The 17,129-nt window shown below is 29.7% G+C and overlaps 1 pseudogene; it reads right to left on the bottom strand.

Annotated features, from left to right (window-relative positions):
• LOC117926694 overlaps positions 1-15,499 on the bottom strand; it is a 34,765-nt pseudogene extending 19,266 nt beyond the window's left edge.
• Between the last annotated feature and the right edge of the window lie 1,630 nt (positions 15,500-17,129).

The following is a 17,129-nucleotide window of genomic DNA, read 5'->3' as shown; positions in this document are numbered from 1 at the left end:
CATTTTAACCCATTTTCACTAAAACCACCAACCAGGTACATCAGAAAAGTGCTCCTGTGGTTTCCTTCGTAGCCACCAGGCAAGTACTATTCCAAGGGCAGCAAACAGAAGTGCAGAACCAGCAGCAACTCCTCCAGCAATAGCTCCAGTGGCACTGTTTTCTACATCAATGAAATCCAAAAAAACATAAATATAGTATTATTATTTGTGATAATCAGAACATTTGAACATTAACTGAGAGAACCTCTAAATAATAAAGCAATTCATTTCTTTTCTAGAGTGAGTTATAAGGTGTTCCAAGAAAAGTTAGATTCTAATTGAATTTGATAACTCACAAGTTCCTGTTTCTGAAATTGATTAAGTCCAATCCACATTCTCTAAAAGCTCAGAAAATAGTTAACAAACAGCAATTTAGGCCAAAGAAACACCAAAATTTTCAAGAGAAACAATAATTGCTCAAAAATGATACTATTATTCATTATTATTTGTGATAATCAGAACCTTTGAACATCAACTGAGAACCTCTAAATAATTCTTTTCTAGAGTGAGTTATAAGATGTTCCAAGAAAAGTTAGATTCTAATTGAATTTGATAACTCACAAGTGCCTGTTTCTGAAATTGATTAAGTCCAATCCACATTCTCTAAAAGCTCAGACAATAGTTAATAACCAGCAATTTAGGACAAAGAAACACCAAAATTTTTAATAGAAACAATAATTGCTCAAAAATGATACTATTATTATCATTATTATTTGTGATAATCAGAACATTTGAACATTAACTGAGAACCTCTAAATAATAAAGCAATTCATTTCTTTTCTAGAGTGAGTTATAAGATGTTCCAAGAAAAGTTAGATTCTAATTGAATTTGTTAACTCACAAGTGCCTGTTTCTGAAATTGATCAAGTCCAATCCACATTCTCTAAAAGCTCAGAAAATAGTTAATAACCAGCAATTTAGGCCAAAGAAACGCCAAAATTTTTAATAGAAACAATAATTGCTCAAAAATGATACTATGTTGATGAAACTAAATAAACCATCCTCTGAAGTGATTTTCTTATATTCACATTCATCAATTATAAAGTTTCTCTCTGCTTATTTTCAATTATATATATCAGATAAAAGGAAAATAAAAAAATATGGATGAGTTACGAAACTAGATAAAACTCATGTACAGGATGACTTGACCAGACAAGGGGGTAGAAGACATGTCCAATTGAAAGTGAAAGGAAAACATAGCAATGAAAACATAAAAGGGTCCAATATTAGCAACAACTTTGAGTTGATACTTTCTTTTAATCAGATAAGTTGGACTTAATACTAGTTAAAAACAGAAAATAATAATGACAAACCCGAAGAAGTTGTTGGTGTTGGAGAAATTGGTGGAGGTGGAAAAACAGAAATTGGTGGAGGTGGAAAAACTGGAATTTGGTTTAGGTCATTATTGTTAAAACTGCAAAATTGCAACACAGCAGTTAGCATACGGATTAGATAGGTCACCCAATAGTACTATCATAAAAATGACATTGCACCCAGTTTACCTGCTAGAAGTAAATAATGAAAACGAGCCGTTTACTGGTATATCTCCTCTTAGGTGATTGTTCGACAGATCCCTGCATCCACATAAGAATATTATAATGTCATATACTTGCAACAAAATCATGTCATTGGAAGCTAAGGGGAAAAAATAGCTTTCTCTGGATAGAACATCAACTTGGTACTCACAGGACTTGCAGTGTCATAACAGTAGTTAAAGACATTGGAATAGTTCCTGTCAAGGAATTGTTGTTAAGCCGCCTATTTCCATGCAGACAGTTTACAAAATAAACACTGTTAGGTTTCATAATAATCATTGAAAAGCAAACAACAAACAAAGCAAAGACACAAAATCTGTTAGACAACCAATTTTATTGTAGCATTTAGGTCCACAATGTATATCATGTTTTTAACACCCTCTCTCACATAGGCAAACAGCCTCTTTTGAACTTACATGTGGGCCCAATAAATTGGGGAAATAAAAGTGTGATGAGGCTCAAACACGAGATCATGCACACATAAAGACCCGAAGGCAAACAACCACAATCAACCTCTTTTGACCTTGCATGTAGACTTAATACATGTGGACTCAATAAATTGGGGAAAGAAAAATGCAATGACGCTCAAACACATGACCTCCCACCAAATGAGGCTCTAATACTATGTTAGATAACTAACTTTCCTAAAAGCTTAAGCTTGTAGGATTTGGGTCCACAATATATATATCATGTTCTTTAACACAATCAACATATACTTGCACAACAAAGAAAGCATAGAACTAAACAAAACTCTTTGCACAATGGTTGATGTAGGACAACCCTAGGATGGTTGCCTACACTTAAAAGTAGGTGGGCTAGGGTTTTGATTTTTGAGTATAAGGGGAGGAACAAGGAATAAAGTTTATGGTAAAAAATAAATAAAATAAAATAAATAGAGAGAAATAAGAAATGAGGAAGAAAAAATGGAAATCTTAGAGTCCCACTAAGGCCTTTCAGGAATCTTACTTAGAAGAAAAATTAATGGAGTCTCACCATTGAGGATTGCAACACTTGCAATGAATAAAACATAATATAATTAATATCAATCAATTCATCCCTTTTATTTACATTGATTAGACTATTTATAGGCTTCTCTAAGAAATCCAAAGTTTATTAGGACTCTAATAACCTATTATGACTCTAATTCTAATTATAACATCCAAAGTCTACTAGGACTCTAATAACCTATCATGACTCAAATTCTAATTATATTATGACTTAACTAGCTAATCCTAATTTGACTCCAACAAATACTAATCATAATTCAATCCTAATTAATATTAATCCTACTTAAAGTTTACTTAGGTCTTCCTTTTCCTCCTTGAATAGACTCTAAAAGGCTTTCCACCATCAATTCCCCCCCAACTTGAAAGAACTTGACTCTAACAAGTTAGATGCTTGATACAATTCATAGAGATCGGGGTTAAGCTTTTGAAAATCTGTTGTCATAATCCATGTATTTTCAGAATATGGTTTGCCTCACCATTTCACCAAAAATTCTTGGTATCTACCTTGTTGAGTAGACACACGTTGATCATTAAGAACATACTCGATCTCAAGACATGGGCTAAGAGTAGGTGGTAATTGAAGATCCAATTCTTCACTTGCCTTATTTTGATGGCATGGTAGATAAACAAATCTTCCACATTAGATATTGGACTAAAATGCAAGTCTGAAGTGAGTTCTAACAAATATGCATTCTCACCCAATCGCTTTAGTAACCGAAATAAACCCATTTTCTTAGCTTGAAGATTTTGATATGTGTCCGGATGAAATCTTTCTAGACGTAGATGAACCATTACTAGATCACCTTCTTGAAACTGAATATAACTTTGATGCGCATCTATTGTCTCCTTATAGTTCTCATTGCTGATTTTGATTTTTTTCTCGTATCTTTTCAAATTAATGCATAATAAGCACCCTTTTTGGTTGTGCGTCCTTTGACTTCTCAATTGGTGGGGCTTCTTTCATTAGACAAAAGATCTTCTTAAGCCCATTGTGTATGAGAGTACATGTATTTTTTCAACCATCATGTTAAACTCTTCTATCAAAAAGGCAAGGTATTCCAAGTAAAATATGACTTACTTTTATCGTTAAGACCTCACACCATACAGACTATTCAAAGTCCTTACCAAAAAGGATTGTCACTAAGTAGCAAAAGCTTACCAAAATAGAGGTGTCATTAACCCATGTTACTCAAAATGGATTTGGAAGCATCTCTATTTTAAGGTTTAGCTTTTCAACAAGTTCTTGCAAAGTTATGTTCAAACTGCTACCTCAATCAATGATCATGGTGCATAATCTCCCTTAGCAAGAAATACTTGTCTGGAAAATGCTACTATGTCACCAATCTTCTTCTCCTTTTACCTTTGAGACAACTAATAAAGGTCGTATTGCAAGACTATGTCCTTCTACCATACCATCATAGTAGTCACATTATTCACTAAGTTCATTTCATTGTGGGTTTATTCTTCCTTTGGGTAACCCTCTAATTCAGATTTTGGTTCTTAAACACAAAAGTGTAAACCTTTGGTTGGGCACACAATAGCATGATGACCATGCCCACCACACTTAAAGCATAAAGGAGTCATAGTTATTTTTGTCTCCGATGTTCATTGAAGTTTTACCCTTATTAGCATCTCTAGTAGGCACATGTGAGGCTTGTTTATTATTGCCTTCACTATTCACATGATTCGAAGTTTGGAAATTTGTGGTGCCTAAAGGTTTACTTGTTGTCCAATTGGAAAAAGTGCTCCCAATTTGTGAATTTGGATGCCTGGAAGCTTGAAACTTTAGCCCTTCTTCTATTTTGAGGGCTAGTTGATAAACATCGTCTATGGTATAAGTGTGTGCAGCTATCATCTCAAGTTGAATCTTCATTAGAAGTCCAACTTTATAACAGGCTGCAAGTTGAGCATCACTTTCCCGAACTGGATTTCAAATGCTCAATTCATGGAATTTATCTGTATATTATTCAACGAACTAAGTATCTTGTTTAAGGGAAAACAATTTTGTGTACATAACTTGTTCATAATCAGTTGGGAGAAAGTGCTCCTTCATCTTCAACTTCATCTCTTCCCATGTGTCTATAGGTGGTTGGCCAATTCTATGAAGTTGATTCTCAATATTATCCCACCATAGACATGTTGCTTCTTTCAACTTTGCCTTCACAAAACAAACTTTTCTATTTTCGGGCATTGCATATCAATCAAAGTAATCTTCCATCAACACAATCCAATCAAGAAAAGTCATTGGATTTAATTTTCCATAAAATTCAGCAACTTCAAGGTGTACCTTTTTTTGTCATATCATCTTGCTCAAAGAGTTTGCCCCTTCTTTGATTCCCCATCATAAAATTGTCTTGTTCTTCGCGTGATCGACTTGGCAATTGTCTAAACTGATTACTTCTAATCTCATCTTCAATTGGTTGTTTTTCTTTACTATTTTCTAATAACTTCATGATCTCATCAAGTTTGCTATTTAATTGTATTATAGCATCTTGATGGGATTGTTGTGTGGCTAAAATTTCCTCCAAGCGAATTGTAGCGGCATCTTGATTGTTAGAAGTTTTTCTGGAACTCATGATTGCATAAATTGGTCCTCTCCTCAATTGCATATGCCTTCAAGCCAAGAACTTTTACTCTAATACCAAAACCAAAGTAGGACAACCCTAAGATGGTTGCCTACACTCAAAAGTAGGTGGGCTAAGGTTTTGATTTTAGAGTATAAAGAGAGGAACTATGAATAAATTTTATGGTAAATAAAAAATAAATAAATAGAGAGAAAGAAGAACGAGGAAGAAAAAATGGAAACCTTAGATTCTCACTAAGGCCTTCTAGGACCTCACCTAGAAGAAAAATTAATGGAGTCTCACCATTGAGGATTTCAACACTTGCAATGAAGAAAACATAATATTATTAATATCAATTAAGTTATCCATTTGCTTTACATTGATTAACCTATTTATAGGTTTCTCTAAGAAATTCAAAGTCTACTAGGACTCTAATAATCTATTAGGACTCAAATTCTAATTATATTATAATTTAACTAGCTAATCCTAATTTGACTCCAACAAATACTAATCCTAATTCAATTCTAATTAATATTAATCCTACTTAAAGTTTACTTAGGTCTTCCTTTTCATCCTTGAATAGACTTTAAAAGGTTGTCCCCCATCAGTGGTAATGAGTTCTAAGGGAACCAATCAACAGTTATCCAAACAATTGACTCTTGGACCACATTAGGTTGTCCAAAATAGATGTTTACTCTCCAAATGGTTGTATGGATTGGTTGAAAAAGGGAAGGAATAAATACAATAAACTAGACCTATCAATTTGTAATATTTTCTCTATCATAAAATACAACTAGAAGAATGTATGTCCTGCATGTACAAAAGACAGTCACACCACCTATAGAGAAGGAAAGGGGGAATGGGAACTAAACAACCTACTAATAATTTCTGTTTAAGTTTACACCTATGCCATATTACAATTTAATGCAAAAAGTTAGTTATAAGGTATAAAAGTGAACAGAGAAGACACTTCCCTAAGATCGTATAAATAAATGAAGATTAAATTTGTACTTAAGAAATCAAAATAATAAAAATGCAATATGATGTCTCAACCACAATGGAAATAAAGAGCTTCGAATTTCTATCAAAATAGAAATATACTATATTAGACTCCATATGATCAATAATTTATGCTAATGCATTTCTTAAAATTAAATACATGTGTATCAAATTTTTTATCATCATGATTAAATGAAGCAGAGAACAAACCCAAAATATATTTTTTAAATGCAATTGCCCTAAGTACAAGCATTTAAATTATCAACGTTAAACTAGCTTATTGTGAGCAATCCTTTTAATTAGTAGACACAAAAAGAAATATGAAGGAAGCTAAATTAACTGGAAGGTAAGAAAATTTAATGATCGAAGAAAGTTCTTGAAGGATGTGTATTCATACAGGAAACGTAGTTTTGTAAGCTTGCCCAATGTGTCCGGAATTGTACCACTTAAATTGTTCATGTAAAGATCCAAGCTCACCAAGTTTGTCAAATTCCCAAGCTCCTTTGGTATTTTTCCACTTATGTTATTACTGTAAAGTTCCCTGCCATAAAAGTTTAATTTTGATCATTCATGGATCAAAAAAAGAAGTAACAAAAGCATATTCCAAGCATTTAATTTTTATTTTTTTAAAAAAAAAGGCATAGAACATCCATAACCTATAATTCAACATATATAACAATAAGCAGAATCAAATGGCCAAGTCCAAGGGGTAGATAATATAAACTTGAGACTCAAAAGGCATGGATTGTATGACTAGTGAATGTATATATATTCAATATTTGCAATAATGGATCATGCAACTAAAAAAGAAAAGCATGCAACAATGGCTTCACAACAAAAGCAATTGAATTTCTACATCCATAACAAACTACATGTAGAGCCTCAATTTTCTCCTCCATGTACATAGGATACTAGGTATATTCTTGTGCTTCTCTTATGCCCTATTAAGTGCTTTTTCAATACTCCACAATAGTTCCCAATGACCCATTGCTATTCATGTAGCTTACTTGCTTGAGCCACTTTGAAGACTCTGGTTGAGGGATTTATGTTGCCCTTCAATGTGACCATTGGCAACCTCGAGTTAGATCTAGGTTCTTTTTCCTTTTTCTCTTAGGTTAACCCTTTTAGGACAATATATTTAGGCATTTCCTAGGACACTATGCCCACTTAGGCCCATCTAGGCTCCCCTATGCCCATTTAGGCACCTCTTTAGGTTAGATTCCACTTAGTTCACTGTGAGATTTTTCCATTTAGATCACTTAGGCACATTTTAGGTAATTCCACCCAACCCACTTAGGTTCACTTATAAGAAAGATTCTTTAGGCTTAGTGCACTTAGGTTTGTTTTTTGAATTGTGATTACATGATTATGAGTTTAAGTGAGTATTTGGCTTATTTTTTTTTTGTTTTTTTTTTATTGCTTGGATTGAATTTTCAATATTTATTCGTAAGATTTCAACTTTTCATTTTTTTTATCATTAATTACACTAGATTAACATTTGAATTTTGATTATAGTGTTTAATGTCTATATTATTATTATTATTTATTTCTTTACTTATCTATTTTTTTATTTACTTATAAATTTATTTATTTCTTAGAAAATTGCATGAGGTTCAATTTTAGTTTTTTTTCCAAAATTGCATGAATTGATATTCAAATTTCCTTATAAATGGATATGAGTTATTTTATTTTTATCGGGTTATAAGTATTTAGATTTTAAGTTGTAGGCCTAGGCTATTTTATTGGATTTGGGTTAGTTTATTTTAATTGGGTTTGGGCTATTTCATTTTTAGATTGTGAGTATTTAGATTTTAAGTTGTGGGCTTGGGTTATTTATTTTAATTGGACTTGGGTTATTTTATTTTAATTGGGCTTGGGTTATCAGTCCTCATTTTGGGCTTTATTTGTTTTGCAGGGGTCCATGAGATTTCTTGGGGAGGAAGTCTTGAAAACTATACTTAAAGGGCACATAAGCCCTAAGCAGGGGGGAGGATAACCAAAGAGAGGCGAGGTATTGCTACTTTGTTTTTTAGTGTTCTTCTCTTACTTTTCTTAGGGTTCTTTCTTTCTTTATTGTATATCATTGGTGAGTGAAAGTTTTTCCTTATCGTGTATTTACCGTGGGCTATCCATTTGTTTTTTTATACTGTATTCGTATCTTGGAGTTGCCTTTGGAGGTTTGGAGAGTTGGGATTGATTTAGGGCTACATTCAGGTAAGTTATTTCTTCCTCATCTCTTTATTTGTATCATGTTTTTGTTCCTTTTAGGATTTCTTAGATTTATCTTGTTTTATATTTATTATATTTGTGAGCATTTTGGTAGTTGAATATTTTATCCTATATTTTATTTAGAGCTCTACCAATTTAATTTATTTATTTATTCATTATATTCTACATTTTGTATGTATATACATTTGTGTAAATTTTTCTGCTCATCTATATGTTTGTCATTTTTATTTATTATTTTGTTGATATGTATTGACATATGATATTATATGTATTATATTTTATTTCAAGTTTGCTATATTTGTGTAAATTTTGTCCTAAATTTTCTATAATTCTGTTTATGTTAATCTTGTTGTCTCATATTTCATCTTGTTTTAAATTTCTGTAACTATTTATGAGGTCTTGACTTTCCTTTCTTCTCCCTAATTTCTTTATTTACCGCATGTTTAGTCTCTTCCTTGTCTTTTTCTTCTTTTCCATCACATGCAGTATACATGGCTATTAGATCTTTTGTCGATTCTATACTTCTATTGCTACATTGAATTCTTGTAGTCGAAGAAGCATTTATTACTTCAATGTCGTCATTTCTGACGTCACCATTCCATCGCATTTTGCAGATTGTAATAACTTTCTTCATCAAGGTTTTCCTAAAATAATGTGCCATCGTTGAGGTAAGAAGATGGTTCTAGTAATTCTATAGTGAGCTTGATTATAAAATCTTGTTCTTCAAGGGTAACAAAAGGTTTTGGAACAATAATGTGTTCTAAAGGTTTATTTCTCCATATAGGCATGGTTTTTGTTTCTCCAATGAGATGAAATAATTTATTTTAGGTTGGTCTAAGATCATAAATTTGAAAAGCTTGAAAACAAGTAAAAGATTCTAAAAATTCATTTGAACATGTCATTTCCCATTCTAGTTCTTATTGAGGAATAAGCGGTTCTTTATTGTGTTTTATATAAACATGGTGATAGGCTGGTACTATTGATCCATTGGTTTGAAATAAAGTTGGAATGGTTTTAAAAGAAATGTCGATCTATTTTTCGATTTTGAAAAGATAAGCTAAAACATTTTTTAGTTTTTCTAGAAAATTTGTAAGGATTTGAGATACATGGTTCATGAAAATATTTTTTAAAATTCCCTAATCCATAAACTAGGGTACAAGATAAAATAAAAAAAAAATCTTTATTTACAATAGACATATTCACATAAACTAAGTATACAACAAATAAAAAATCAGGGTCATGATATGCCATATACCCTATTTTTATTTCGACATTTTGGTTTTAAAATGTTTGTATAAAAGTTCTTGATTTTTAAACACTTTTTTATATTGGGTTTGCAAAAAGAAAGTTTCAACTAAAGAGTAGTTATCAACTCCAATTAGGTTTTTAACAAGAAGTTTTTCATATTGTTTAGACAGAAGAGCTGATTTCCTAATTAAATTAAGCATTTCAGGTTGACTATCTAAACAACTGGTTGACATTGTACTGGTTTTCAAATCTTTTATCAGTCTTTCTTGATTTTCTTGGATTTTGAGGTTTGAAATTTTTGGGTTTTTAAAGTAATCAATTGGTTTTGAAGGTTTTGTAAATATTGGGCTAAAGCTAACATAGTTTTTCCATAAGCATATTCTAAATTTTGGTTTGGAAAACTTTGTGGTTTCAAAGACCAAAAATTATCTACTATAACATTATGTTCTTTAAAAAGGTTTTGAGAATATAAAGAGTTAAACCTTAAGTTTGGATTCAATACTTCGTTCAGACATATGGTTTCCTATTGAAAGGTTCTAGCTCTAGTGGGTTTTCTTTGAGCCATGTTCTTGTAAAATAAAATCAATCATTAGTATCATCAACATTATTAACAATTATTTGTCTACTTAACCAATCTACTAATATATTATCCTTTCCCTTAATATGTTCAAATTTAGGTTTAAAATCAATTAAAGAGTTTTGAAACTTTATCCATCTTTTGGTGGACAATTTTGAAGAGTTTTTATTTTCAAAAAACTTTTAAATGTTCTCACAATCAGTTCTTAAGGTAAATTATTCTTGATTTAGAAATAGTTGAATTTTTTCTAAGACTAAGATTATTGCTTCTACTTCTAAGTCTGAAAACTAAGGTTCTTTTAATAATCATTGAAAGTTCTACTACAATATCTACAAAACTTTTCTTCTCCAATATTAGTAATTGCTAAAAGCATGCCTCCCCATTCTATTTGACTAGCATCAGTTTGAACTATTTTGTATTCTCTTTCTAACTATTAGAAACATAAAATGTGAAACACAACCAAACAAGCTCTTAAAGTTCATTTCTCTATGTGAAACCTTAATGTTGGGACAGAATCTGTAACCAGGAAAAATATGAATTCTTAATGTAAGTCATGAACACATAAGAAGAACAAATGAGAATATTTATCCCTTGAAACTTGATACAACCGAACATTAAACCACATGCTTCTTTATTGAAGAAATTATTATTATTATTATTATTATTATTATTATTATTATCATTATTATTGAAGTAACCAATAGAATTGTTGAAGTTTATTTTCCATTCTAAGGAGCAAGGCTATATATTTCTACAAGAAACTAAAGTAAAGCTCATAAAAATATAGGAGAATTGTGTTTTCAACCCCGCTAGGTTGGGTAATTGAGGTAAGGTCCTCCTATCACTCGTGATTAAACCAAAAACCCAATGAATGAGTAAAAATTGAGAGGAAGGATATTGTCTTTAAAAAATCCCTACAAAACCCTTGACTATTAAATGAAAAAACTAACCAATCACCTCACATTTCTCATTCTCTCTTTGACTCTTTTACCTTTCTCTCATCTATTTAATAGTGGAACCAAGTTGAATAATTTTTCTTCATCAAATTGAATATGAAATATGGTTAAAAATTATTATTACCAAATGCATTTTTGAAATGAATAACTTTTAAATGCCTCATCAAATATTATTCTTTTTTCAAACTTACATAATATATAATAAATATTATTCTTTATTTCAAACTTATATTATTTCTCATATATATTAAATAATTTTTAAACACCTCATAAAATATTAGTATTATTTGTTTGTTCTAACTTGTAAATTATATATCATCAAATATTTTTTTTTATTTATAGAACATATAATAAATACTTTTTAAATACCTCATAAAATATTATTAATTTTTTTCTAACTTGCAAATTAGACACATGGTGTTTATTATTTCTCATATTATTTCGAAAATAATATAAACACTCACATGCATATATATATATATATATATATATATATATATATATATCTATTAATCAAGAAGACAATATTTATTTGAATAAAGATTTAAATATTTAAAACCATTAAAATAAATATTTTCTTATTAAACAATTTTTTCAAAGTAATAAGATAAAAATCATGCAATCTTCAAAACTATAATTACAACAAATATTTTTAATTTTAAAACTAATTTCATAATTTAAATTAATGATTTAAAAAAAATAAAAATGTTATAAAAATAATTTTTGTTTATTTTTAATTCCATTTAAATATGATTTTTTTAATCTCTATTGATAACAATGAAATTATGTTTATAAAGACAAAATAGTAAAAATATATATTTCATTTAGTTTACTTATAATGAACAATTCAAACACGATTGATTTTAATTTTATTTCCTATGTGTTAATTTTTGTATGGAATGTCTTAATGACATATTTTGGTATAAAAAAAAAACTATAAATAATTGTCTTAATGACAAACTCAAGTTATCTAAAATCGTACAAAACCTATTAGGAGCCTTGTACACCCTTGTACACTTGGCACATTTTCCTTGTACAGTTAGTGTAATATCATTGTATAATGACACAAATTTTATATTTCTCCTAAGTTATATGTCCAAGTAGGTGTACATAGGTGTACAATCCTTGAGTGACAAGGAAAATAAAAAAGTGGTTTAGAATTTATTAAAATCATTCACAAAGGATAATCTTGTACACCTTTGTACAATTAGTATATTTTCCTTGTACAATTAGTATAATACCCTTGTACAATGACATGAATTTCATATCCCTTCTAAGTTATGTGTCGACGTAGGAGTATTTAACCATATTTCCAATGGTTTAGTTGAGAAGATGGTGGATGATGTAAGGTTAAATTTTTTTTCCCCATATATCATTATTGGGGAAAGTATTGGAATTGCCATGCGGGAATTAAATAAAGTGCATGACATATGTGTACAATTCATAAGTGATAAGAAAAATAAAAGAATGACTCATAATCGATTATAATATTTCACAAATGGTAGTCTTGTACACCTTTGTATATTTAGTACATTCCCCTTGTACAGTTAGTGTAATACAATTGTACAGTGGCACAATAAATGAATAAATGATTTTTTTTTCATATAAAAAAATAGTACTAAACAAGGTTTTCAATTTTCATTTTTAAAAATAATTTTCAATTTTTTAAATAATTTTCATTTTTTTAATTAAACATATTTTTCAAAAAAAGACAATATAGAAAATAAAAATTATTTTTAAAAATAAAAGTAAAAAATAAAAAATAAAAAATAAAAACTAGAAAAATATTTTAAAACCAAACTCAAATATAATCTATATAATTTTTAACTACTTGTTTTCATTTAAAATAAGTAAATATGTCTTTCAACCATTTTATATAAGAAAAATTCAATTTTACTATGTATTGATATAATCCACTTCTAAAATTAGGTCATATGAAAATATTTTAATTGAATACTTAAAATAAAAACTCTTCATCCATCCTCTTTCTTTCTTTTCATTTTTCTTATTTTAATAAATTTTCAATTAATTCAAACCATTAAAAAAAAAAAAATCCTTAGTAAACAAATTTGTAACATTTCATATAACTTATAATTAAAAGTCATGTTCAAAAAGTTATTAAAATAAAGAAGGAAGAAGATTAAAAAAAATTAAACTTTTTATTTTATAATAGTAAAAATTTAAAATACTTTTTAGTATAAAAGAAATTAAAATAGTAAATATATTTATTTTAAACAGTGTTTTAATTATTAAATTATTAAAGATAAAAATAAATGTAAAAGATAATTTTTATTTATTTAAATTAATATTTTTTTAGAAAGTATTTTCCAAAATAGTCTTTGAATCATTAATATAATTTTTGCTTATTTAAAATTTAAAAATAAAAAATAAATATTGATTTTTCAATTATTTATAAAAGAGTTTAAACAAATAATGAAAAAACTAAAAATGGTTAAATAAGAAATAATAGTGGCATGTGAAGAGTGGTAGAATAAAGACAAAAATGAGTTAAATGAGTATTTTTGTCAATTACTATCTTATATCCTTGTAATCAATTATGGGTGGTTGGAGGACTTTACCTTAATTATCAAACCTATATGGTTTGAAAACACAATTGTCCCTAAAAATATTACCACATATCAATGAGGAATAAAAACACAGAAATGGAAACCTTGCAATTTATGGCTTCGGCTGTAATGGGGGGAAAAGCAATCAGAAGGGAACACAAAAGATAACAAGCATATATGCTTGAACATCAAACAGATATGGCAAACAACTTTCATTATAAAAATATGACTCACAGAGATTGCAAATTTGTAAGCTGACCAAGCTGTGGAACCAGTTGACCGGATAAATTTGCATTTCCAAGATCACTGTGAGTATACAGTTGGAAAAATGTCAATATAACAGCCGAAAAATAACATATAAAGACAACATTGACTCCAAACGGCAAGAAACATTATAACTTGTTGCGTTTGGGTGAAAAAATCTAACAAAAGTAAGCATCTTACACTCTTGTAACACTTTTGTCACGGTTGCATGTAACATGATACCAGGAGCAAGGATTGACAAGGGTAGCATTCCAACTTTGCAAAACATTCTTAGGATCTTCTAAATTTGACTTCAACGCATTCAAAGCATCACCTGGTTCACATGCATGAGGCAAACATCAGTCTGCAAGTACTTCAGACTGAAGGGAAATTATATACAACACTCAGGCCTATTCAGCAGAATAAAGGGAAATTTGGAAACCAAAAAAAAAAAGGGTTCAGATGGTTTTTTTTATTAATTAAGATGAAAATTCAGCTGAAAAGGTGAGGAATTTCAGAGCTTCGGAAAAAAAACATGTATTAAACATGAGGAACATGTTTGCAAATTTTGGATTCAACTTCAAGATTTAGACAAGTGCATGTTAGCAAACACACACAAAGAAACATAAAAATAAGTAAATAAATAAAAATTAAAAAGGGAAATACACATAAATTTACAAATTACAAGTCTGGTCAATTGACCAAGCAAGTTATTTACTAACAACTGCCTAAAAAAACTAGCCTTGCCACAAACAGGTCCCAATGAAGTGGTTTTAAACTGCAGAAAAAGCATTGCCAAACAGGGCTTTAGTGTATTGCAACACAATTCTCAGCAACCAAACAAAGTTGTCAACCATGGATTTTCCAAATTCGATTCTACAGCAATCAATACCAAATATCCAATAAAGAAAACAAACAAACAATGCATCCCATAATCATCTCCTAAATCAATTAAAACCTCCAAACCTCCCTCAAATTCACTAAAAAAGGATGAGAGAACACACCTTCGGCATTACCAGAGACCCTCAGAAACGCAGAGAACACTAAAATCAAGGAAACAAAAACCGAACAGAAAATCCCCAGCTCCATAACCGCCACCTCTCCGCAGCTAGCACCCCAAACTCTTCATCAACCACCCTCTCACGCACAAGCACTTTGTGGGTCAACTCAAGTCAACACTCACCCAACAGAAAGTTTCAGAGCAAAAACCCCCCGGAATTTCCCAGGAAAGGGAAGCCATATCCTTGAATTTGAATGCGTTGGAGAGGATTGGCGGTGCCGCGGAGCATAGAGGGAGAGTTTGGTTACACTGGCCGAACAAACAGTCCCAGATGAAAAAGTCCGGGGATTTCCAGGGAAAATGAAGCTATATTTGTTGAAGTTGAATTTGCAGGAGAGATTTGGGGGAGGGGGAGGGGGAGATAGGAGAGGAGGAGAGTAGTGGTTAGCAATGGCGGAGAGGGAGAGTCCAAGGGGGCAATGGTGGCGAAGGGTGGAGGAAATGGTTGGAAAATTGAAAGAAAATGGTTGGGAAAATGAAAGGAATTAAATAATAAAAATAGTGGTATCGACTATCGAGTGATGTCTCATAAAATAAAATAAAAATAAATAAATAAATAAATAAAATAGAGAAAGAGAATGAGAAGAGCCTGGTCAAAGACGCCCACCTGTCATCAGTCACGCACTGCCGCCGCCTTTATGAGAAAAACCGACACTATCCAGAAGCCTGAGTTAGTCATCACTCCCTGCTGTTCCACAGCATTTGCCCACTCACTCACTGCCTCCACCAAAATACAAAAAGTTTTTTTTTTTTTCAAAAAATAATACATTTTACATTATTATTCCCATCACCTCTTTTACCATATTGCCCATATAGCATGAAACCATAACCAGTATCTTCTAAAAATCCATCCAAACAACTCCTGGAAGATGGTATAAATTTGTTTCCCGTATTAAATGGTACATCGTTGTTACCACAAAACGTATTAACGGTATGTTTCAAAACACTTTTTTTTATAATTTTTTTTTATACAGAACAGTTTCTTGAAAACTTATTCCAAAAACTATTAAAAGCATGTTTGGAACTATTTCTAAAAGTAGCTTCTTTTTACCAAAATTTGTTTTTCAAATTTGAAAAAACACTTCTTAATAATTTTTTGACAAAGAACAAATTTTTGAAAGCTTGTTTTGAAAACATAGAGAACATATTTTTGTTGTTTTTAAATGTTTTCACTTATTTTTTGAGATCTATTTTAAAAATAATTGTATAAATATAAAAAAATATTAAACATAAAATACAAAGAAAATGTATTTTTAAGAAATATTTAAAAATACATGAAATAGATTAAAAACATTCTAATTTCTGAAACCAATTTTTGTTCTAAAAAATATTAGATAACTATTTATAAAAACTATTTTCAAAAACTGTTTTTTGAAAATATTATCAAACTAGTCATAACATTTTTAAATGTTTTGATTTTTTTCCTAGAATTTATTAAATTCATGTGATTAATATAAAAGTACTTTTAAAGTTTTATTAAATATAAAAGAAGTTTTGTATAAGCTAAAATAGAACTTTTACAAAAATCAAAATTCTCCTATTTTTTTATTATTATTTTTTTAAAGTCATGAGCTCTTTGAACAAAATTAGTGAACTAGACATATAAGCTCTTATTGAGCTTAAAAAAGAATTTTTAATTTCTCATGATTCAATTAAACATCAAACATGTTTTTGATTACGGAGTAAGCTATAGGAAGTGATTCTATATAATGGAATAGTATATATATATTTACAAGATAAAAAATATGTATACCATAATTATGTTTGAGAAGCATTTGGGAAAGTTCTCATGGTATATAGTATTATTCTTATCATTAATTTATCATAATAATAATAATAATAATAATAATAATAATTTCAAAGCTTCATCCAAGGTATTTGTTATTTTGAAATATTTTGTGAAGTTATATACACAAATTTTGTTTTTTAGAGAATTATTGGTAAAAGTTTAATTTTATTAATTTTGAAAATGGGGACAATGATACTATTGATTAACGCTAAAAAAATGCATATCTTTTATATCTAAGAACTGATTTTTAACAAAAATTGAATTATACTTTCAAGTATTAGTCTATTATAATGTTTTTTTTATTAATTTTAGAATT

This window comes from Vitis riparia, chromosome 12 (assembly GCF_004353265.1).
Source record: "Vitis riparia cultivar Riparia Gloire de Montpellier isolate 1030 chromosome 12, EGFV_Vit.rip_1.0, whole genome shotgun sequence".
NCBI classification, from domain to species: domain Eukaryota; kingdom Viridiplantae; phylum Streptophyta; class Magnoliopsida; order Vitales; family Vitaceae; genus Vitis; species Vitis riparia.
The sequence above is the reverse complement of the archived record's forward strand: the minus strand, read 5'-3'. Positions and strand labels throughout refer to the sequence as shown.